This window comes from Chiloscyllium plagiosum, unplaced genomic scaffold (assembly GCF_037043375.1).
Source record: "Chiloscyllium plagiosum isolate Xiang-an unplaced genomic scaffold, Cpla_swu_hap1 HiC_scaffold_42, whole genome shotgun sequence".
NCBI lineage: Eukaryota > Metazoa > Chordata > Chondrichthyes > Orectolobiformes > Hemiscylliidae > Chiloscyllium > Chiloscyllium plagiosum.
This window is the reverse complement of record NW_028270180.1, coordinates 33,235,782-33,260,043: the sequence shown is the minus strand read 5'-3', so window position 1 is coordinate 33,260,043 and position 24,262 is coordinate 33,235,782. Positions and strand designations below refer to the sequence as shown.

At 44.0% G+C, this 24,262-nt stretch overlaps 1 protein-coding gene across 2 annotated transcripts in view; it reads right to left on the bottom strand.

Moving 5' to 3' along the window:
* Positions 1–24,262, bottom strand: part of cib2 (calcium and integrin binding family member 2) — a 290,432-nt gene that overhangs the window by 207,751 nt on the left and 58,419 nt on the right. The window lies entirely within an intron of this gene.

Genomic DNA, 24,262 nt, shown 5'->3' with positions numbered 1-24,262 from the left:
AATTTTAAAGCAGCGTCCCCTAGATCTGCACTGACCCATAAGTAAAAACATCATTTCCACATCACCTGAACAAGACCATTCAAGATCTTACACCCTTAAATCAAATTATCCCTTCCTCTTCAAAGACTGTGTGATCACATAAGTTCACACCACCTTTTCTCTGATTTGCAGATTTTATACATGTTGAGGGCAGAATTAAAGATATACAAAATGCAAGGCCTCTACATATGACCTCCACCTTTTGCTAGCCAAGGGTAAACCTTCAGTGATAAATCAACTCTGCAAACACAATAATACAAGGACTCATCAAAACTCAGCATGTATTGATCCAAACCAAATGAACAAACTATATATGAATGAACAGCTGTTTTCTGTATAGCAGGAGCCGCCTTAATTTTCTTTGTGATCATTGCTAACAGTGAATGATGTTCTCTTCACTGTTGTCCCATTATCATCACTGCCATTCTGCTTGATATCAGCAATCCCACCTGCATTATGATAAAGATTCGCTTTTCAGATATACTGCTCCCCACGTATCCGCGCTCAATAATGATGAAAGGCGTGGTTCTCCAGTAAAGCCGACCAAACATAACAACTGTCATAAACAGTTCACAGTTTGCTTTGTCTTCACCCTGGCCAGCTTTTTCCACTAACAACACTATTCTACACATTACTTTGCAAAAGCACTGATTTCCTTCAGAATGTTATGCAATGATTTCACCCACCCCACCCCCCAGGACATTTAAAAATCGCAGTATTTGTTGCAAGCTGTCGCTGTGTCATGAGGCTTCTTTCTTTGGGTCAGAAATCCTGACTGCTCAGACCATAGTCAGTAATGGCAGCAATGCCAACCAGGTGACTAAAGCACCTCAAGCCATCCCTCAACATAACAGGGTCAACATAACAGCCCTCAACATAACAGGGTCAACATAACAGCCCTCAACATAACAGCCCTCAACATAACCTTTAAGCAGCAATTGGATAGGTACATGGATGGGTGCTTAAGCTAGGACAAATGTTCGGCACAACATCGTGTTCTGTGCTGTATTGTTCTATGTTCTATGTTCTAAGCAAGAGGTCAAGGAAACTGAGGAATATCTTCAAAGTAAGTATCTAGCATGGTGTGACTGTTTATTCAAGCCTGCCTTCAAAGTTTGGACTTTTGTTTCTGCCAGGCCATTAGGTGATGGCTGGTACAGTGTTGTCCTTACGTGCCGAATACCATTCGATTTTATGAAGTACCCAAATTCCCTGCAAATAAATGACGGCCCGTTATCTGTGACCAAAACTTATGGGTATCCGTCTGTTGTGAAAGATGTGCACAATTTTTCTATTGTTATCCTTGTGTTTGACTGGACTCTATGCTGGTCCAACCATTTTGAGTTGGCATCTAAATGACTAAAAATTGAGCCCATAAAAGGACCTGTGTAGTCAATATGTAACCGAGTTCAGGGTTTACTCGGCCATTCCCATGGATGTAGGGGAGCTGCTGGCAATAATTTTTGTTTTGGCTCTCTGGGCACTGCCAAACCAAAGCAGCTATGTCTGTATCCAAGCCTGGCCACTAGACATAAATTCTTGCCAGTTTTTTCATTTTAGTGATTCCTGGATGACCCTGGTGGAGTTCAGCCAGTACCTGGCAGCGACTTTGCTCAACGCAATCACTCTTGCTCCCCATAACAATATGCCATCCTCCACTGTGAGCTGGCCTCTCCAGGTCCAAAAACGTTTTAATTCTGGTTGTGTCAGCACTTTTATTTCCCCTACCACCACCAGTTGTTTGAGTTTTGACTGGACCATGTCTTTCTGCATCAAAAGTCTGATATTGTCAGCTATGACTGGAAGTGTGTCCAGAAAAATTAAAACCATTACAGATTCTTCCTACATTGGTAGTAGCCAGTGGGAGGCAATTCAATGCATCCGCATTCACTACTTGTAATTATATTCAATTAGAATTAGGGTCCACCATTGATTTCAGCCTAAAGCTATGGGTGGCATTGCCTTGTCCTCTTTAAGCAGACCTAGTAGGGGTTTGTTGTCCATTATTATCACAAGTGTTCATCAATAAAGGCATCAGTGGAACTTACTGCCTCCAAATATGACCACAATCTTTCTTTCTTTCTTGAGCTGTGTATACTTATGCCTTGTGTTAGCCAAAGTCCTGGATGAATACACTATTAGGCATTCCTCTCCACTGCACCACCTACGAGTTAATACTACCCCGATGCATTATGGGGAGGCATCATTGGTCAATACCAGATCTCATCTGAGATCACAGAGTACTAACACCTTAGAAGTTGATAGTAGTTTCTTCACTTCACTGAAAGCTAGGACTTGTCTATGTGACCATTTCCAAAGCTTGGAGTTTTATAAAAGTAGATGCCAAAATGCCAGGATGGAGGTCAGATGATGTATAAACTTTCCATAATAAATTTACAAGCCCAAGAAATGACCTAAGCTCCTGGACAGACGTGGGAGCCGGGGCCGAGAGTGTGGTGCTGGAAAAGCATAGTAGGACAGGCAGCATCCGAGGAACAGGAGAATCGACATTTTGGGCATTTTGGGCTCTCGCCCAAAACATAAATTCTCCTGCTCCTCGAATGCTGCCTGACCTGCTGTGCTTTTCCAGCACCACACTCTCGACTCTAATCTCCAGCATCTGCAGTCCTCACTTTCGCCTAGTGGGAGGCGGGGCACCTTTGATCAACCTCACTTTATCTGCCAACGGATGTAACCTGATCTTGTCAATCCTATAGGTCTCTTGGGGTGCTTGGAACACACATTTGTCCCTTCTTAGATGAACCTGCCTCAGAAAAATATCTGAGGACAATGGCCAAATCCTCCAAGTGTTCCTTATTAGTCTTCCCTGTTATTCGTACATCATCTAAATAATTGGCGATCCGATTTTAACCTTGCAAAATGTTTCCATTGATACAAACCCTTATGTAATTGAAAACATACTTCTAGGAATCCTCATTCTAAACGCAAATACAACTAAACATGGCTCATGTCCAGCTTCATGAAGGACAGCCCCCTTCCAGCTTTGCTTATAAATCCTCTATCCGAAGAACTGGGTATTTATCCAGCTGCGAAAAGCAGTTTACCAATAGTTCTAAATCCCCACAAAGACAAATTGATAAGTTGTGTTCAAAATCAGTATGACCAGTAGTGCCTATTATGAAAATTGGATTGGTTTGATGATTCTTTCGTTTTCTAGTCTTCTGATTTCTGCCTCTACATTTGCCCATAAGGCAAATGGCACCAGGCAGGCCTTGCAGAATCATGGAGTTGCTTTCCAATCAACATGCAAGGTGGCCTTGCCTCATTTGATAGTCCCTAGACCTTCCTGGAAGACTTCTGGACATTTACTTAGCACTTCACTCGAGCCGCCATTTTTTAATTTTAAAATGGTGAGCCAATTAGGTGAATCTCACTCAAACAATTTTTCCCCATCAAACTCAGCCCCAAGCCTTTGAATACAATCAATGGTAACTGAAACAGCTGCTTCTCCAAAGAGACCAGAATCAATGTTGTACCTTTGATCTGTAAAGGTTCCATGGTATAGGTTCTTAGCCGAGCTGAGTTCTTGTCAGAGCTGAATGAAAAGGCATCTAGACTCGAAACGTTAGCTTGCTTTCTCTCTGTGGATGCTGCCTGGCCTGCTGCGATCTCCAGCATTTTTTTGTTTTATTTTCAGTTTATTTTAATTGATTCTGATTTGAATGTTGCTGAGCAAGTTAAATGTTCCAACCCAGATATGGGTGGACTTTCCAAGGTGTGCACTCTCCTGGATACTGGCCTATGACTTATTTTATTCAATTAAGTTCTTTTATTCAATTTAGGTCTAGTAGGAGTCTTTTACTATCTCAAGTCCGCATACTGGCAGCAAAAGGCTTGCCAGCTGGATCCTGAAGAAAATTTTAAACATTTGGCTTGTTTTGGAGTTTTGGAGTTTTGCCAATTGTAACGAGGTCAGCCAGCTGGACCTCATAGAATTACTCGGACTAATCTTGAGTCCAGAATTTGGCCCGAGTAATTGCCTGCACTCAAGTCGTGTACCTCAAGCTCAGTTGGACTGGTGAGGGTGTCCACCTGTAGCTGAATACCTTGCAATTCCTATGCTCCACTTGTCATATTTTCCAATTAGAAAACCAGTTTGGGCTTCTGCTAACAGGCACCTTTGCATGATTCCATCATTAATCCAACATTTCAAACAGTCTTGCAGCATTGCATTAGAAGATAAACCAAAGTCACATGCCTCTACTAGTCACCTTAAACCTATTCAAAAATCCCAACACGGATTCCCCTAGTTCTCGAATTGCTGAGTAAAATGATAGCATCTTAGAATTAGAAGAGGCTTGGGGTCGTAATATTCTTCGACTGAATCCGACAACTCTTGCAAGGTTTTAGTATCTGGTGCCTCAGGGAAGGTTAGGCTCCTAACAACCGAGAAAGCTGTGGGTCCACAGCTGTCAGGAGAATTACTTTTTGCTTTTCATCTGCCCCAATGTTATTTGCCTAGAGAAAATATTGCATTCTTTCCATATACTGGGCCCAGAGTTTGGCGGCAGGGTCGAACGAGTCAAGCTTCCCAACTAATGGCATGATGCCAGAAATGCTCATCCCAACTCAAAGACAACATGCTTTACTCTCTTTGCCAGTGAGGTAACTCCACAGAGGCCAATATCCCATCACAAAGTCACTGTTTTTTAACACATGGAATGTCCTTGACTCTGGCACAGCCTCATCAGAGTCAGCACCCGGAGTGTCAGAATTATGGACATTCCTCTTTCTATTTGTCAGCCAGGATTCTGTGACTGGACCAAATTAATAGCCCCAGTCAGAGAATTCATATTCTATGAGGTCCAGCTGGCTGACCTCGTTACAATCATATCACAACACCTTCAAAAATCTGAAGAGGAACTGCAAATGAGAACATAAAACATAAATGTGGAAACCTGCTTCCCCCAGGCCACGCAACCTACATGGCCTGGTACATGGTATACTTACTAAACAAGTGATTGTGTGGGAGACCTGCTGGAAAAGGGAAGGACCTCTTTGTAGAGGGTCCTCCACTGGGATCTCTTCCATCTGCATCCAAGCAGGGGATGAAGATGAGCATGTAGAGAGTGTGCGGCAGCAGTCCAAATAGGAAATGCGACCACACCATTTTGAAGGGGCATAAGGGTCTTTTCGGTGAGGTGGAGTAGATGGTGGGCATTGCATCCCGAGATATGGTCAATTGCACGAAGCCAATGTTGAGTTCTGAACACACAGGGGGTCAGATCGTCTGAGCTCAATGCAGGTATAAACCAACTCAATTCTTTTGTGGTAGAAGGGCCAAGAACTTCATTCATGAGGCTCAGGATGGCTCAGGCTACATTTCGGCGTTGGGTGATACCCTCTAGCCCAATTGCTCTGGCATTATCCAGCCCGTTCCTCTGCCATCCAGAATATTCCCATCTCTGGACAGGCCAGCAACCCAAGATCTCTCCTCTGCCAGCCAGCAGAACACATACTGAAACAGGAACTCATTCCCAGGCAACAACGCTCTTATGACAGCTACCACTTCCGCAGTGAAAGTATTCCAGTAAAGAACTCATGCCGAGGAAACAATAAATCATTGCCCCTGGATCAGCTTCTGGAATTACCTCACTGATGGCATTGTGGGTCAGCCCACAGCAGGTGGTCTGCAGCAATTCAAGAAGGCCGCTCACCAATGCTTTTTAAGGGCAACAAGGGATCAACAATAAATACTGGCCAACCAGAAATGCCCTCATCCCACAAATGAACAAAGAAAACCTCACAAGTTCAACCCTTTGGCTAACAGCTGAACACACTGACCAACTGTGCCCGAGAGGTGAACACTAGATATTATTTTCTAAATAACCTGCTCAAACATATTATTGTACACCTCTAGCACAGATGGGATTTGAACCTGGGTTCCCTAGCTCAGAGGTGGGGACACTACCTCTGTTCCACAAGAGCCCTCAATTTTCCTATGAGTCTGAGGGCTTATTTAGTTAGCAGTGGTAGAAAAGCTAACCTATTGAAAAACCACTGTCAATTATAAAAGGCCTTCTAGTTCACTAATTCTATTTAGGGAAAGGAATCTGCCATCCTTACCTGCTACACTTGACTCCAGACCCAAAGCAACGTGGTTACATTCACTGTGCTCTGGGCAGTTAGGGATGGGAAATAAATTCTGGCCAAGTCAGTAGTGCCCATGTTCCATAAATGAATTTAAAGTAAATGATGATTGAGTCTTAATGTGAAGAGGAACTTAACAACAAGATAGCAGTAATTGCATGATAGCAATAAATACAAGTCACATTGACCAGTTACATGTGATTTCAAAGGGTATAAAGAGCTGGAGATGTCATTTTTATGTCTTACAGGACATCATGTTAGACTACTGCTTCACCACCCAAAGACTGTTTCACATAATCAGATCAAATAGAGCTTGATGCAGCTTCAACATTAACTCTTTCAGAACCAATGGTTCTGGGGATCCAGGCTCTAATCCTGCCAAGGCAGATGTTGGAATTTAAATTCAGAAAAACAAGCTGGAATTAAGAATCTAATGGTGACCATGAATCCATTGTTGAATGTCATAAAAAACAACTCTGGTTCCTTAATGCCCTTTAGGGAAGGAAACTGCCAACCTCATCTGATCTGGACTATATATGACTCCAGATCCGCAGCAATGTGGTTGACTCAAGATCATGGGGTCATTTAGGTGAGTGGCCAGTGACACCAAACCAGAAAGAATCTTGAGTGTGCAGCTGCAAAATTGAATTGCATTTACTTTTGAATTTAGCTGGAAGTGATTCAGATCGAGGAAATCCTGATAACTGTTTCCAGAGTTAGTGGAAGTGTAGGAGTTGATTAACTGGGGGAAAAGAAAACTGATATTGTTGTGTTCTTGAGCTGTTTTCCTAACACAAAGTTACCACTCACACAGTATTCAAGTAAATGACAGAGATTCAGTTTGTTTGAAAATGTAAGATAAGTTTGGTCATCAGGCAGAATGATTCCAGAATTTCTTTACCTGTAGTTACAATAGCTGTAGCCCGCAGAGTAGCAGGCAACCCCTCATGACTGCTAGTCACAGGGTCACTGGCTCATTGGCATGCTCAGCCCCTGATATCAGGCCCAAGGTAGATAAATATTATAGAAACTGGAAAGAACCAAGCCTCATATTTAGAACAGAAACAAAAAGAACTGCAGATGCTGGAATCCAAAATAGACAGGCAGGAGACTGGAACAACACAGCAAGCCAGGCACAGGAGGTGGAAAAGTTGATGTTTCAGGTGCAACCCTTCTTCACGACTGTGGGCGGGCTGTGGGGAGAGCTACAGATAAAGGGGGTGGTGGAGCAGTGTGGCGAAGTGGGGATAGGTGAAGACAGTTGGAGGTTATAACCTGGTTGGTCAATGGGAGGAATGAGTCTGGTAGGTGGCAAGGAGGAGTGGAAAGAGGGGGAGGGGCTGGGAAGGGAGTCGGCAGAAGAGATAGGAGGTTATTTGAAATTGGAAAAGTCAATGTTGAGCCCTCTGGGCTGTAGGCTGCCTGGGCAGAAGATGAGGTGTTGTTCCTCCAATTGGCAATGTGGTTCATTGTGGCAATGGAGGAGGCCAAGGATTGTCATGTCGGAAAGGGAGTAGGAAGGGGAATTAAAATGGGCGGTGACTGGGAGGTCAGGTCGGCTCCTGTGGGCCCAGCTGAAATGCTGGGCGAACCGTTCCCTAAATTTACGTTTGGTCTCCCTGATGTAGAGAAGACTACATCGGGAGCACCTGATGCAGTAAACTAGTTTGAAAGAGAGGCAGGTGAACCTTTAGAATGGTCAACAATACAGCAATCAAGGTAGCCAGAATTGAATTGAATTTATTGTCACGTGTACCGAGGCACAGTGAAAAGCTTTGTCATGGAAGCAATACAGGCAGATCACAGAGTTAAGTAGCATAGATAAGTAAATAATAGGTAAACAGCGACAAAAACAAAAACACAGGTACAGGTGAATGCAAAGAGTTTGTGAGTCCATTCAGTATTCTAACAACAGTACGGTAGAAACTGGTTCGAAACTGGTTGGTGCGTGCATTCAGGCTTCTGTACCTTCTCCCCAATGGTAAAGGTTATAGAAAAGCATTGCCAGGGTGGGATAGATCTTTGAGAATGCTGGCGGCCTTTCCTTGACAGTGGCCTGGTAGATGGATTTTATAAATGGGAGGTTGGCCTTTGTGATTGTCTGGGCTGAGTTCACCACTCTCTGTAACAGTCTCTGATCTTTGAATGGTACAGTTGCCATAACAGGACATCCTAGTCACATTCGTCATCATGCCAGATTTCCTCAACTGCCTGAGGAAGAAGAGACATTGTTGGGCTTTTGTAACCAGTGCGTCCACATGAAGAGTCCAAGAAAGCTTGTCATTGATGACCACTCCAAGGAGCTGGACACTCTCCATTCATTCCATCTCTGTGCATCCCACCGAAAGTCAATAATGAGTTCCTTGCTTTTGCCGGCATTGAGAGCTAGGTTATTCTCAGTGCACCATTTTTCCAGGTCTTCCACTTCCAGTCTGTAGTCTGTTTCATCACCATCTGAGATTCGACCGACTATGATGGTGTCATCAGCGAACTTGTAAATGGCATTAGTCTAGTATTTGGCGACATAGTCATGGATATACAGTGAGTACAGTAGGGGGCTGAGTATGCACCCCTGGGGGGCTCCAGTGTTGAGTGTTAGTGAGGATGAAATATTGTCCCCAATCTTCACTGATTGTGACCTGTGGGTCAGGGAACTGAGGATCCAGTTTCAGAGAGTGGGGCTTAGTTCGAGATCACTAAGTTTAGTAATCAGTCTCGGGGGGATAATAGTGTTGAAGGCTAAATTGTAGTCAATGAGTAGGATTCTTACATAGCTGTTCTTGTTGTCAAGATGTTCTAGGGAGGAGTGAAGGACAAGTGATATGGCATCTGATGTGGATCTGTTGGTCCGACAGGCAAACTGGAGTGGGTCAAGAGTAGTGGGGAGACTGGAATTGATTAATGCCATGACCAGCCTTTCAAAGCACTTCATGACCACCGAAATTAGAGTCACTCAGTAGTCACTGAGACATGCTACATGAGCTTTCTTAGGTATAGGGATGATGTTGGCCCTCTTGAAACAGGCAGGGACTGGCCTGCCGCAGGAAGAGGTTGAAGATGTCCAAGAAGACCTCTGCTGGTTGATCTGCGCATGCTCTGAGTGCACGGCCTGGTACTGTGTCAGGTCCCATTGCTTTCCTTGGATTCACACGAAGGAAAACTGATGTGACCTCTGATGCAATAACTGTTGGGGTAGGTTTGTCGGGACTTGTCGGAATCGGTGTTACTTTTCCACTGAAATTCTGCTCAAAGCGAGTATAGAAGGCGTTGAGACGATCTGGGAGGGATGTGTCATCGAAAGGCATTTGGACAAATACATAAATAGGAAAGGTTTAGGAGAGGTTTTGCCAAGTGCAAAGAATTGGGGTTAGCATTGATGGACATTTTGGTCAGCATGGACCAGTTTGGGCCAAAGGTCCTGTCTCCGAGCTGGAGGTCTCTATGACTCCATAACGAGAACAGGATAGATACAACTAGTCCCAGACTTTCTTACAGAAAGAAAACTAAAAAGTGTAAAGGAAAGATTGATTTAGAGTTAGAAAAATAGGAAATCAAATGGAAAAATAAAAAATATTTAAAATGTGATGTTTTAAAATATGGAACATTTCCATTCCTAAAAGGATCAGAATCCACAGTTCCCTCTCTGAGCCAGATAAGTTCATCATTATTGTGGTATTAAAGGAATACTGATGCTATTGATTATGAGAGTGGTGTAGCTAATGGGCAGTTAATTTTAAGAACTTAATGGATTTTGACATTAATGAACAGGTTAAGTGTGAGATGTTTGTGTAAAGCAGTAACTTGGCTATTACATTCTTAAGATTCGCAATTCATGTCAGATCTCTTTCTTGTTGTAAGTCACTGGGCGAATTGCACATTAATAATTGTGTGTACTGTTTGTGCCTCTTATTTTCCAGCAATATCCAGCAAATTGTAACCATTGGAAGCGTGAGTTGGAACTTCAAAAAGCCAACTACATTGCATATTCCATCTATAGTTTAAATATAAAAAAGTATTACAAAGCAAGAAATTTTCTACTCACATTGATATTTAGTGGATCTCTCATTAAATATTCCACTTTTAAATCATATTTGAGACAAGGAAAATCTTTTTCATGCAGCGAGCAGTTAGGTTAGCTTGTTGGGTATGCGGTGGTTATTTGTAAAGGAAGGTGTTGCTGGGTAATAGGGAGAATGGCAGGAGGTGAACTCCTCATTTGGAGATCCAGCTCAGACACAATGGGTTGAGTGTCCTACTTCAGTGATGTAACAATTCTGTGATTTTTCTCAGTGTTATTTTATGAACACTTGATTATGGTGGCTGCTGTTAGCATTAATATTGTTTTGGTCATTCGAGAGTATATGACTCATTTGTGTTTTATAAGCCAGTGTCAGATTCCTGAAGAAGGGCTCATGCCCGAAAAATCGATTCTCCTGCTCCTTGGATGCTGCCGGACCTGCTGCGCTTTTCCAGCAACACAATTTCAAGCCAGTGTCAGAGGCAAGATCTCAACTTATCATGCAAAATAATCTTTGTCCAAGCTTCTCTGGGATTTCACCAACAATCAAACGGTAACTGAACCTGTTGGATTTCTCATGTGAAGGACAAAGGCTGGTGACCTGCCTGGAGCAACTCTCCAGATAATTATTCCCAACATTTGCCAAAGAACTGTAAAGCCTATCATTCCATAAGGAAGTCAGACTATAATTCTATTTTGCAGTATTCAACTACAATAAATCAAGATTGCTAAGACTTAGAAAATCTTTTTTCTGATCTGATCCTTTCTTCATCACAACATAATCAGCACAATGAAAAGAAAGACTTCCATAGGATGTCTCAAAATACTTTGCAGCCAATGACTTAAATAAGAATTAGAGGAAATTCTCCATTGGTTGAAATCAGACCTGGCATAAAGGAAGATGTTTGTAGCTATTGGAGGTCAGTCTCTCAGCTCCAGGACATCTCTGCAGGAGTCTATCAGGGTAGTGTCCTGGGCACAACCATCTTTAGCTGCTTCATCACTGACCATTCTCCACCTAAGACCAGAAGTGAGGATGTTTACTGATGAATGCACCATGTTCATCAGCATTTGCTACACCTCAAATACTGAAGCAATCCATGTCCAAATGCAATAAGACCAGGACAATACCAGGCTTGGGCTGACAAGTGGAAATAACATTCATACCACACAAGTGCAAGGCAATGACCATCTCCATCTAAAAAGAATATGGCCATCTTCATCCCTTGACATTCAATGGCATCACTATCAGTGAATTTCATACAATTAACATAGGAGCTTACCATGATCAGAAGCTGAAATGGACTAACCATATAAGTACAGTGAAAGTAAGAGCATGTCAGAGGCTAGGAATCCTGCAGGGCTTAATTCACTTCCTGAATTCCCAAAGCCTGTCCAACATCTACAAGGTACAAAGCAGGAATGAGATGGAATAATCCTTACTTGCCTGGAAGAGTGCAATTCTAACAGCACTCAAGAAGCTTGATACCTTCCAGAACAGAACAATCCACTTGATCGGCACCACATTCACTCCTTTCAGAACCAATGCTCAGTGGCATCACTGTGTATCATCTACAAGCAGCACTTTCAAAATTCACCAATGCTCTTTCGACACAACCTTCCTAACCCACAACTTCTACCATCCAATAAGAGGAAGGCAGCAAAAACGTGGAAAAATCACCACCTGCAAGCTCCCCTCCCAGCCACTCACCATCTTCACTGGAAATATATCACTGTTTTCTTCTTTGTCACTGGGTCAAAATCCTAGGACTCTCTCCCTACGACATTGTGGGTGCCCCTAAACCATATGAACTGCAGCAATCATGAAGACAGATCACCACCATCTTCTCAAAGGCAATTAGAAATGGAGAATAAATATTGGCCCAGTCAGCAACAGCCACATCCTGTGAATGAATGCAAAATGTGTAGTCACTGTTATAATGTAGGAACCATGGCAGCCAATTTGCACACAGCAAGTTCCCAAAAACAGTAATGCAATCATGATCAGCCAATGTTTATGTGCAATGTTGGTTGTTGGATATACATTGATTGGGACACTGGGGGAAATTCCACTGCGCTCTTTTAAAATATGTTTTAAGAATAAAAAATAACCACTGGCCTCTTTAAGAGCAAAAGGGAGCCCAGTATGGAGTCAAATAATGACAGTATTAGTACTGGTCCACACATCAAGCAGGGAGGATTTCCAGACCTATGGTGATTGTTGGCAAGGTTACAAAGAAGTAGCAAAGCAAATGGGGCAGACTTAACTGTTCGCTGTAATTGCACCACTCAGTCTAATAGCTTCAGCTGTTGTAACCTGACCACACAGAGTCCTAAGATGTTAAACCCAGGCTCCAGTTGCTCTCTCTGGTGAATGTAAGAGATCCCTAGCACTATTCCAAAGACGAGCATGAGAACATCATGATGTCTTGGATAATGTTTATCCCTCAATCTCAAAACCTAATCGTCATTATCACCTTTTGTTTTAGATTAGATTACTTACAGTATGGAAACAGGCCCTTCGGTCCAACAAGTCCACATCAACCCACCGAAGTGCAACCCACCCAGACTCATTCCCCTACATTTACCCCTTCACCTAACACTACGGGCAATTTAGCATGGCCAATTCACCTAACCTGCACATTTTTGGATTGTGGGATGAAACCGGAGCACCCGGAGGAACCCCACACAGACATGGGGAGAATGTGCAAACTCAACACAGAGAGTCGCCTGAGGCGGGAATTGAACCCGGGTCTCTGGCGCTTTGAGGCAGCAGTGCTAACCACTGTGCCACCGTGCCATTCGTAGACAGCACAACTCAACCATTGTGCTTCTCACATTGTTACTACAATGATTATACTTCAAAAAGCATTCCATCAGCTGTTTTTGAACATCCTTCAAACTCTTCAGAAGGAAAAAAAGACAGAGAAAGAAAGAGAAATTGGGAATGAGAAGGAAAGAATGAAACTGAAAGGGGAAGATGAGGATGGATTAGACATGGCCCAACTCTTACAGACAGAAGCTTTGTACAATAGTTTAAGAATAGGTTTATGTATTTTACCATTTGATCAACAAATTGTGGGGCTCTACTAGACCAAGGCCATAATACACATGTTCACTGGCCAGATAATGTAACTACAGTAAAGGGAGGATACAGATGAAAACCTTACTGCACAGCAACCAGCAATACCTCTGACCCGGTTGACAGTGACTGTCTCATAGAGATTAAGATGGAGAAATCCATAATAACTGTGGAAATAGGGGTGCCTTTGTTAATTTACACTTACAACACAGAAGGAGTTGGCTCAATGTGTCCATACTAGTTAACAAAGATGTGACCACTCTAATACCATTTTTCAGTTCTTGGCCCACAGTCCTGGATGCTATGGCAATACAAGCAAATATTTAAATATTGCTTAAATGTTTTATAAATTTCTGACTTAACTATTCTTTCAGGCAGAGAGTTCCAACTTCTCACCACTCTCTGCTTCAAAAACTTTCTCCGCAAATCTCCTCATAGCATTCGACCTTTTCAGTGCCCCGGTTATTGATCCCTCTACAAATGGAAAACATACCTTCCTTTCCATCCAATGCTCCTCATAATCTTATACACCTGTCAGGTCCCTCTCAACCTTCACTGCTTCAAGGGAAACAATACCAGCCTGTTGGATCTGTCATCACAGTTCAGACCCTACAGCCCAGCAGTATCCTGGTAAATCTCCATTCCATCCTCTCTGCTGCAATCACATGCTTCCTATAATGCAGTGATCAGAACTGGACACAGTATTCCAGTGTAGACCTGACCAGCATTTTATACAGTTCTGGCATAAGCTTCCCTACTATTGCATTCTATGCCTCAGCTAATAAAACCAAGGATTCCATATGCCTTCTTAATCATATTATATACCTGGCCTGCTACTTTCAAGGATTTCGGGCCACCAACATCTTTCTGATCTTCAGTACTTTCCAGGGTGCTACCTTCAGTAATGCAATTCCGTGCCTTGGTAGACCTCCTCAAGTGCACAATCTCACTCTTCTAGGTTATATTCTATTTGCCACTGGTCTGCCTTGCTGACCATTCAGTAGTTAACGTTTTGAAGTTATCAGCTATCTTCTCCACTATTTGCCACATGACCAATTTTCATATCATCTGTGAACTTCTTGATCATACAACCTACATTTAAGTCCAAATCATTGATGTACACCATAGACAGCAGGGGCCCCAGCCCTGAGTCCTGTGGAGCTCCACTGGAAACAGACTTTCAGTTACTGAGACACCTCTTTATAAATCAACCTCTATTTCCTGCCTCTTAACCAATTTTGGATCCAATGAGCCACGTTGCCTTGGTTTCCCAGAGCTCTTATTTTCTTAACCATCTGCCATGAGGGACCTTGTCAAAAGCCTTGCTGACATCTTTGCAGACCACATCAAGTGCATTACCGTCATCAACACTTCCGGTTACCAAAATCTCAACAAGTTTGTCAACACAACCTTAATAAATTCCTTAATAAATATAATCACAACTGCCTGCAATAAATGAGCAAGCTGTCTGCTGTGTTAGGCATGGCCCAGGGGACAATACTCTCAATCGTGAGTCAGCTACTTGTGGTTCAAGTCCCACTCTTCAGAATTGAGTACAAAATGTCTTGACACTCCCACTTGATTAAGGCTTATGGGATCCAAAGAAATTTAGCAAATTAGATCTACGATTGGCTGAGTGGCAGGAAGCAGAGGGTGACGGTCAAGGGATTTTTCTCTGATTGGGAGCCTAAGACCGTGTTAGGGAACTGGAGCTGGAGTTGGATGAACTTAGGATCATTCGGGAGGCAGAGGGGGTCATAGATCGGAGCTTTAGGGAAGTAGTAACTCCAAAGATGGCAGATAGATGGGTGACAGTGAGGGGGACTGGGAGGAAGCAGCCAGTGCAGGGACCCCCTGCGGCCATTCCCCTCAAGAACAAGTATACCGTTTTGGATACTTGTGGGAGGGGGGGGGGACTTACCAGGGGTAAGTAACGGGGCTCAGGCCTCTAGCATGGAGCCTGTCCCCGTTACTCAGAAGGGAAAGGTGGAGAAGAGCAGAGCAATAGTAATTGGGGACTCGATAGTTCGGGGCACAGATAGGCGGTTTTGTGGGAACGAGGGAGGCTCACGTTTGGTATGTTGCCTCCCAGGTGCAAGGGTACGTGATGTCTCTGATCGTGTTTTCCGGGAGCAGCCCGAAGTTGTGGTCCACATTGGCACCAACGACATAGGTAGGAAGACGGATGAGGATGTTAGGCAGGCTTTCAGGGAGCTAGGTTGGAAGCTCAAAGTTAGAACGAACAGAGTTGTTGTCTCTGGTTTGTTACCCGTGCCACGTGATAGAGAGTCGAGCAATAGGGAGAGAGAACAGTTAAATGCATGGCTACAGGGACGGTGCAGGAGGGATGGATTCCGGTATTTGGATAACTGGGGTTCTTTCTGGGGAAGGTGGGACCTCTGTAAACAGGATGGTCTGCACCTGAACCTGAGGGGCACCAGTATCCTTGGTGGGAGGTTTGCTAGTCTCTTGGGGCGGGTTTAAACTAACTCTGCAGGGGCATGGGAACCCAGACTGTAGCTTTAGGGTGCAGGACCTGGAGTGTAGGGAGGTTAGGAACATGGCATCAATTTCAAAGGAGGGTGCCTGTAAACAGGAAAGTGGCTTGAAGTGTGTATACTTCAATGCAAGAAATATACGAAATAAGATAGGTGAACTTGCGGCGTGGGTTGGTACCTGGGACTTCGATGTTGTGGCTATTACGGAGACATGGGTAGAACAGGGACAGGATTGGCTGTTGCAGGTCCCAGGGTTTAAATGTTTTAGTAGGGTCAGAGGTGGGGGTAAAAGAGGGGGAGGTGTGGCATTGCTTGTCAAAGATAGTATTACAGCTGTGGAAAGGATGATAGATGAAGACTCGCCATCTGAGGTAGTTTGGGCTGAGGTTAGGAATAGGAAAGGTGAGCTCACCCTGTTAGGAGTTTTTTACAGGCCTCCTAATAGTCCTAGAAACGTAGAAGAAAGGATTGCGAGGATGATTCAAGAGAAGAGTGAAAGTAATAGGGTGGTTGTTATGGGGGCTTTAACTTTCCTGATATTGATTGGGAAAGCTATAGCTCAAGTTCGTTAGATGGGTCAGTGTTTGTCCAATGTGTGCAGGAGGGTTTCCTGACACAATACATAGATAGGCCAACAAGAGGTGAGGCCATACTGGATTTGGTTCTGGGTAACGAACCAGGCCAGGTGTTAGAATTAGAGGTAGGTGAGCACTTTGGGGACAGTGACCACAATTCGGTGACTTTTACTCTAGTGATGGAGAGGGATAAGTGTGCACTACAGGGCAAGAGTTATAGCTGGGGGCAGGGAAATTATGATGCGGTGAGGCATGACTTAGGATGTGTGGCTTGGAAAAGTAAGCTTCAAGGCAAGGGCGTAATTGATATGTGGAGCTTGTTCAAGGAGCAATTATTGAGTGTCCTTGATAAGTATGTACCCGTCAGGCAGGGAGGAAAGGGTCGTGTGAGGGAGCCGTGGTTTAATAAGGAATTGGAATCCCTTGTTAAATGGAAGAGGGCGGCCTATGTAAAGATGAGGCGTGAAGGTTCAATTGGGGCGATTGAGAGTTATAAGGTAGCCAGGAAGGACCTGAAGAGAGAGCTAAGAGCAGCAAGGAGGGGACATGAAAGGTCCTTAGTTGGTAGGATTAGGGAAAACCCTAAGGCTTTCTATAGGTATGTCAGGAATAAAAGAATGACTAGGGTAGGAATAGGTCCAGTCAAGGATAGTAGTGGGAAGTTGCGTGTGGAGGCTGAAGAGATTGGGAAGACACTGAATGAATACTTTTCGTCAGTATTCACTCAGGAACAGGACATTGTTGTCGATGTGAATACGGAGTCACAATTAAGTAGAATGGATGGCTTTGCGGTATGTAGAGAAGAGGTGTTTAAAATTCTGGAAAGGGTGAAAATAGATAAGTCCCCTGGGCCTGATGGCATTTATCCTAGGATTCTCTGGGAAGCAAGTGAGGAGATTGCAGAGCCATTGGCCTCGATTTTTATGTCCTCGTTGTCTACAGGAGTAGTGCCAGAAGATTGGAGGCTAGCAAATGTGGTTCCCTTGTTCAAGAAGGGGAGTAGGGATAACCCTAATAACTATAGGCCGGTGAGTCTCACTTCTGTTGTGGGCAAAATCTTAGAGAGAATTGTAAGGGATAGGATTTATGAACATCTGGATAGGAATAATGTGATCAAGGATAGTCAGCATGGTTTTGTGAAGGGCAGGTCGTGCCTCACAAACCTTATTGAATTCTTTGAGAAGGTGACTAAGGAGGTGGACGAGGGGAAAGCGGTAGATGTGGTGTATATGGATTTTAGTAAGGCGTTTGATAAGGTTCCCCATGGTAGGCGACTGCAAAAAATACGGAGGTATGGCATTGAGGGTGAGTTGGAGGGTTGGATTAGGAGTTGACTGGCTAGAAGAAGACAGAGGGTAGTAGTTGATGGCAAAGGTTCATCTTAGAACATAGAACATAGAACATAGAAGAATACAGCGCAGTACAGGCCCTTCGGCCCTCGATGTTGCGCCGATCCAAGCCCACCTAACCTACACTAGCGCACTATCCTCCATATGCCTATCCAATGCCCGCTTAAATGCCTATAATGAGGGAGAGTCCACCACTGCTACTGGCAGGGCATTCCATGAACTCACGACTCGCTGAGTAAAGAACCTACCCCTAACATCTGTCCTATTTCAAACCCCCCTTAAATTAAAGCTATGCCCCCTTGCAATAGCTGACTCCATACGTGGAAAAAGATTCTCACTGTCGACCCTATCTAAACCCCTAATCATCTTGTACACCTCTATCAAGTCCCCCCTAAACCTTCTTTTCTCCAATGAAAACAACCCCAAGTGCCTCAGCCTTTCCTCATACGATCTTTCCACCATACCAGGCAACATCCTGGTAAACCTCCTCTGCACCCGTTCCAGTGCCTCCACATCCTTCCTATAATATGGCGACCAAAACTGCACACAATACTCCAGATGCGGCCGCACCAGAGACTTATACAACTGCAACATGACCTCAGGACTCCGGAACTCAATTCCTCTACCAATAAAAGCCAGTACGCCATATGCCTTCTCCACCGCACTATTTACCTGGGTGGCAACTTTCAAAGATCTGTGTACATGGACACCAAGATCCCTCTGCTCATCCACACTACCAAGTATCCGACCATTAGCCCAGTACCCCATCTTTTTATTACTCTTACCAAAGTGAATCACCTCACACTTAGCTACATTGAACTCCATTTGCCACCTTTCTGCCCAGTTCTGCAGCTTATCTATATCCCGCTGTAACCTGCCACATCCTTCCTCACTGTCTACAACTCCTCCGACTTTCGTATCATCCGCAAACTTGCTCACCCAACCTTCTAGCCCCTCCTCCAGGTAATTTATAAAAATGACAAACAGCAATGGTCCCAAAACAGATCCTTGCGGAACACCGCTAGTGACGGCACTCCAAGATGAACCTTTGCCATCAACTACTACCCTCTGTCTTCTTCCAGCCAGCAAACTCCTAATCCAAACCTCCAACTCACCCTCAATGCCATACCTCCGTATTTTTTGCAGTAGTCTACCATGGGGAACCTTATCAAACGCCTTACTAAAATCCATATACACCACATCTACCGCTTTCCCCTCATCCACCACCTTAGTCACCTTCTCAAAGAATCTTGGAGTGCCGTCACTAGCGGTGTTCCGCAAGGATCTGTTTTGGGACCATTGCTGTTTGTCATTTTTATAAATGACCTGGAGGAGGGGTTAGAAGGTTGGGTGAGCAAGTTTGCGGATGATACGAAAGTCGGAGGAGTTGTAGACAGTGAGGAAGGATGTGGCAGGTTACAGCGGGATATAGATAAGCTGCAGAGCTGGGCAGAAAGGTGGCAAATGGAGTTCAATGTAGCTAAGTGTGAGGTGATTCACTTTGGTAAGAGTAACAAAAAGATGGGGTACTGGGCTAATGGTCGGATACTTGGTAGTGTGGATGAGCAGAGGGATCTTGGTGTCCATGTACACAGATCTTTGAAAGTTGCCACCCAGGTAAATAGTGCGGTGAAGAAGGCATATGGTGTACTGGCTTTTATTGGTAGAGGAATTGAGTTCCGGAGTCCTGAGGTCATGTTGCAGTTGTATAAGACTCTGGTGCGGCCGCATCTGGAGTATTGTGTGCAGTTTTGGTCGCCATACTACAGGAAGGATGTGGAGGCACTGAAACGGGTGCAGAGGAGGTTTACCAGGATGTTGCCTGGTATGGTAGGAAGATCGTATGAGGAAAGGCTGAGGCACTTGGGGTTGTTTTCATTGGAGAAAAGAAGGTTTAGGGGGGACTTGGTAGAGGCGGCACGGTGGCACAGTGGTTAGCACTGCTGCCTCACAGCGCCAGAGACCCGGGTTCAATTCCCGCCTCAGGCGACTGACTGTGTGAAGTTTGCACGTTCTCCCCGTGTCTGCGTGGGTTTCCTCCGGGTGCTCCGGTTTCCTCCCACAGTCCAAAGATGTGCAGGTTAGCTAAATTGCCCGTGGTGTTAGGTAAGGGGTAAATGTAGGGGTATGGGTGGGTTGCACTTCGGCAGGGCGGTGTGGACTTGATGGGCCGAAGGACCTGTTTCCACACTGTAAGTAATCTAATCTAATCTAATCTAATCAGGTGTACAAGATGATTAGGGGTTTAGATAGGGTCGACAGTGAGAATCTTTTTCCACGTATGGAGTCAGCTATTACAAGTGGGCATAGCTTTAAATTAAGAGGGGATAGGTATAGGACAGATGTTAGGGATGGGTTCTTTACTCAGCGAGTCGTGAGTTCATGGAATGCCCTGCCAGTAGCAGTGGTGGACTCTCCCTCATTATGGGCATTTAAGCGGGCATTGGATAGGCATATGAAGGATAGTGGGCTAGTGTAGGTTAGGTGGGCTTGGATCGGCGCAACATCGAGGGCCGAAGGGCCTGTACTGCGCTGTATTCTTCTATGTTCTATGTAAATCCTGTGAGGTCCCAAAGGGGTCAGTGTCGGACCCTTTGCTGTTTATGGTTTATATAAAATGATATAGACTTGAGTACAGGAGGGTTGATCAGTAAATTTGCAGATGATCAGCAGCCTCCATTGCAGCGGTGGGAGTCAAGAGAGCGTGAGCCAGGCACCTGCTGGGAAGGTAAATTTGAATATAAAATACTTACCTCGTGAATCAGTGGAGCGAAGGCTGAACAGGAGTGGAAGTGGACACAGAGACTGCTGGCTAAGTGAACTATGATATTCAGGCAGTGGCTAAACCCAAAACACTACATGTGTAGTGTCTCCACCCGTCCTCCTCCTCCTCCTCTAACCAAAAAAAACTGTGTGGAGAGTTGATAAGGTAAGATTGCTCTTTTTTGTTTCTTTTGGCAATTTTAGAACAGAGGGGAATGGAGGTTGGTCAGTTACATGCTCCTCTTGCAGAATGTGGGAGGTAAGGGTCACCACTGGTGTCGCTCCTCATTTCGCTTGCAAGAAGTGCACCCAACTCCAGCTGCTCACAGACCGCGAGAGGGAACTGGAGCTGGATGAACTTCGGATCATTTGGGAGACTGAGGGGGTGATAGAGACGGGTTATAGTGAGGCGGTCACATCTAAGCTACAGGATAAAGGTTGTTGGGCAACTGTCAGGAGACGGAAAGGAAATAGGCAGACAGTGCGGGGATCCCCTGTGGCTATTCCCCTCAAAAATATGTATACTTTGGAGTGAAGAAGAATGAGAGGTGACTTGATAGAGATGCACAAGAGGCATAGGTAGAATGGATAGCCAGAGACTTTTTTTCCCAGGGCAGAAATGGCTATGATGAGAGGGCATAATTTTAAAATGATTGGAGGAGGTTTGGGGAAATATCAGAGGTGGTGGGTGCGTGAACTGCACTGCCAGCGTTGGTAGTAGAGGCAGGTACATTAGGGACACTTAAGCAACTCTTGGATAGGCATTTGGATGATAGTAAATTGAAGGGTATGTAGGCTAGTTTGATCTTAGAGTAGGATAAAAGGTCGGCACAACATTGAGGACTGAAGGGCATGTACTGTGCTGTGCAGTTCTATCGTTCTATGTTCTATGATTCAAAAACTCATGGGGTGGTAAATACAGATAATCTTAGATTACAAGAGGATATCGATGGGCTGGTCAGAGCAGCAGAAATGGAATTCAATTTAGATAAATGTGAGATAATGCACTTGGGCAGGACAAATAAGCAGATGAACAGTTAGATCCTGAGAAGCACCAAGTATCAAAGGTACCTTGATGTCCTTGTACACTGGTCCATTAAGGCACAGGTGGATGAAGTGGTTAAAGAGGCATGTGGGATTCTTGCCTCTATTAGTTGATGCCTTGAGTTTAAGAACAGGGAGGTTATACTGGAACTGTACAAAAAATTGGTTCGGCCACAGCTTGAATATTGTGTGCAGATCTGAGATCCAGAGTATAGGAAGGCTATGATGATATTGGAGAGGGTGCAGAAAAGATTAACTAGGACGTTGCCTGGGCTGGAGAGTTTCAGTTATGAAGAGAGATTGGACAGACTAGGGTTGTTTTCCTTAGAGCTTAAAGGAGATTGAGGGGGGACATGATTGAGATATATAAAAGTATGAAGAGCATAGACAAGGCAGACAGGAAGAAACCTTTCCTCTTTATGGAGAGATCAATGAATGGGAACAAAGATTTAAGGTAGGGGTCAGAAGGTGTCGAGGGGGTGCTAGGAAAAACATTTTCACCTAGAAAGTATTGGGAATTAGGAACTTGCTGCCTGTAAGAGGCAAAGACCCTCATAACTGTTAAGTATTTAGTTGGGCATACAAGACTATGCTGGAAAGTGGATTAGAGTAGTTTGGTGGTTGCTTTTGACTGGAATGGATGTGTTGTGCCAAAAGACCTTTTTCTGTGTTGACAATGACTCAATGCAGTCCAGAGGGACTACTGCACTGTCAGAGGTGGCAACTTTCAGAAAAGATACACTGTCTGTCCCCTCAGATGAACGCTAAGTATCCCCCTAATGCTATATAGGTGTGGGTGTGAGTGTGGCTGCGTGTGTGTGAGAAAGAGAGGTTTTGGGATTACAAAATAGTAAATAACTAAATAGTTTATGAATATTCACTAAACATGAAATAACTCCACAAAGGCTAGATCTTAAACAACAGTGTCAAATGAGTCAAGTTTTCCAAACAATGGCATTATGCAAGCAATGCTTACCCTAACTCAAAGACAACTTATTGTAAACAAATTTCCTCAGAACGTGCTTTACTCTTGTCGCCACTGAAATAACTTCACAAAGGCCGATATCCCATCACCATGTCACTCTTTATTATTAAATGGAGAGCCCTTGACACTAATCCAGCTTCCTCAGAGCCAGCTTTCAGATTGAACAGGATGTCTGACACTTCTGTTTTTATCTGTCAGCCAGGGTTCTCTGATTGGGCCAGATTTACAGCCCTCGGCAGGGAATTCTTATTCTTTGGCATCCACCTGGCTGACCTCATTATAATCGCTACAAAATGATTTATGAATATTCAGATGTTGAGTCTGACAGGGAGTTTTCCAGCTACAACCCTCAGTGAAACAGCATGGGGAGATGGGAAAAGTTGTGGAGTTCATGGATACAATACCTACACACAGGGGAGGGAATGGGGAAACTGGCAAGTTGAATGAAATCCCAGTAAGAACCAACAGCATCTGGACAAACAGAAGAATGGAGAATAAAATTTGGCAAACATTTTAAATGGGAGGCTGAGCTCACCCTGACATTCCCCACAGAATCTGTCATTTTCAATGCAACAGATCATTAGGATCACCTTGTAAGGGCCCATATCACCAGGCTGTCTGCTAGCCTCACCTTCTAACCATCAGCCCTTTGTCTGTTTTCATGTCTCCCTCCTGCAGTAATTGGTTTCCACATAGGGATGATCCAGAGAATCAGGGAGTGGTTTCTCCTGAGAGAGACAGTGACTGGAATAATCTTGGCATTAGAGGTGACGTCCTTCTCAACTATGTACAGATCGGGTATCCTTCAATGTATATTTTCGGTGTTGTCACCAGTCGGGATTGTCTCTATCTCCAAACCTGTTTCAGACTCCAACTGAAGAGCTGCATCAATTGCCACTCACAGCCTGGTTTAAATTGCCATCAGTCCTATTGACGCGACAGAACATCAATTTGCACTGATTTATTAAGCTCTTCTCTGCTTTTCTTTCATTTGCAAAATCAGAAACGATGAAGATCGGAGTGGGTAATTGATCTACTCTTTTCTAACTGATGGGTATTACTAGGAAAGGCAATATGGAGTGTACCAGTCAGCATAATGTGTCAGGGATGTAAAATAAATTTATTTAAAATATTGAAAACATAGGTGTGCACTAAGTGCATAGTGAAATTCTACTGATGAAAGCCTATGGATATATTGCGGCCTTTGGGAAAACAGACTTTGCTTTTAGTTTAATTCATGCCAAGTGAAGTTTTTTTTTCCAAAGGACCCAAACTCAACATGTCTACAAGTCCATTTTTGAAACTGTTTTTGATTCTTAAGTCTTTTCAGAAGCACAGATAAAAGAGTAATTGTCAATAATAAAGGGTTAATACTTCGGATAATGGGGGATAAGTTTGAGGGTAGACATTCAATTGGAGTCTGAAAGGGTCTAAAAGAGTTCATATTGAAGAATACTATAAGAACTAACTCCTTGATGATATCATATGAATTTGTGGGCAGAACAGCTCAAGATCTTAAACATCTTCAAAGCTTCTGTCATAATGTCTATCATATTGATGTCACCTGCTGCTAGTTACTAACATATAATAACCCAGATCTTATTGGGATCAGAGACTCTTCTAGTTTGACCAGGAAGTGCTTTCCTCTCCTGGAGTCTCCTACTTTTAAAGAGGATGATGGTCGTAATTCTAATCTGTGGTGCAGACCCAATTTAACTCAGACTACCCTCTACACACAGTCATTCAGTTAAAAGGCTAATGTCACTCAGCAAGGGAAGTCAAATATAAATTACCGTGC